At 40.8% G+C, this 1,022-nt stretch overlaps 1 pseudogene; it reads left to right on the top strand.

Annotated features, from left to right (window-relative positions):
* LOC105004351 overlaps positions 1 to 771 on the top strand; it is an 89,459-nt pseudogene extending 88,688 nt beyond the window's left edge.
* Positions 772 to 1,022: the final 251 nt, after the last annotated feature.

Raw genomic sequence — 1,022 nt, 5'->3', positions numbered from 1 at the left:
TCAAGAGTGTTTTTAAATCTCCCCAGGGGATTCCAATATGGGAAAAAGATTGAAAACCACTGGCCTAGATCCTTGATTTTTAACCTGGGGCTGCAGGAGGCCCGACCATGCTTTCTTTCCAGCCTTAGGTGTGTCTGCTTGGTTCTTCACCCTGCTCACTCCAGAAAGCCCACTGCTGTGATTTTCCTGCATGGATGGGGAGATGCAGGGTGGGGGTGGGCAAGAAGCCTTTGCCGGTATCAGAAGTTCACGTATCAAAAACACCTACCTGCATGTGTCTGTTAATCTGTTACATTAAATGTGAACATGGCTGTGCCTTCTTGGTTTGATATTATTGGGCTTGATTCAACAGGAGGATAAACTTGGAATTAGACAGGCAGCAGAAAATGTAAAAGCTTTGATAGAGCAAGAGGTGAAGAAGAGTATTCCTTCATTCCTTTTAAGATTATTATTTTGGGTAGGCCTTTTTCAGGTAGGAGCTTTATCTTTGTCCACCACTGTTAGCATTCAGCAGAAACTGGCAGGTATCACTGCGTTCAGTTGCTGACTTCCAACAAGGGTCCTAACAGTGGTGCTAATAGAGACGTTTCTGTCTTCAGGGTCATGGAGATTACTACCTTTAAGTTGCTCTAATGGTCAGTTCTCTTACTGTAGAAAAGTTAAAAACATTGGTAAACCCAGCCAATGTAACCTGAAAAACCCAGTTCATGTCACCAAGAAATGATGGATATCAAGCAACTCTTTGATAAACTCCCACTTCCAGTTGATTGACATCATGAAGAAGCATTGTGAAGAAGTATTCAGCATCATTGTAGTAGAGTATATACCTTTTCCAGTGCCCCATCTTGAAACTTCTGATGTTTGCAGTGTTAAAATGTTTTACAGATACATACATACCAGTGACACAGACTAAATAATGTCTTCTTTTGGGAGATTTATGATCTTCTAAGTTTCTGTACATGTATAATATGATCCAAAGCATACTAGTATTGAAATAGGTGAAACAGCTAGCTTCTTTTTCC

Source organism: Bison bison, unplaced genomic scaffold, assembly GCF_000754665.1.
Source record: "Bison bison bison isolate TAMUID 2011002044 unplaced genomic scaffold, Bison_UMD1.0 scf7180017864473, whole genome shotgun sequence".
Classification (NCBI taxonomy): Eukaryota; Metazoa; Chordata; class Mammalia; order Artiodactyla; family Bovidae; genus Bison; species Bison bison.
The sequence above is the reverse complement of the archived record's forward strand: the minus strand, read 5'-3'. Positions and strand labels throughout refer to the sequence as shown.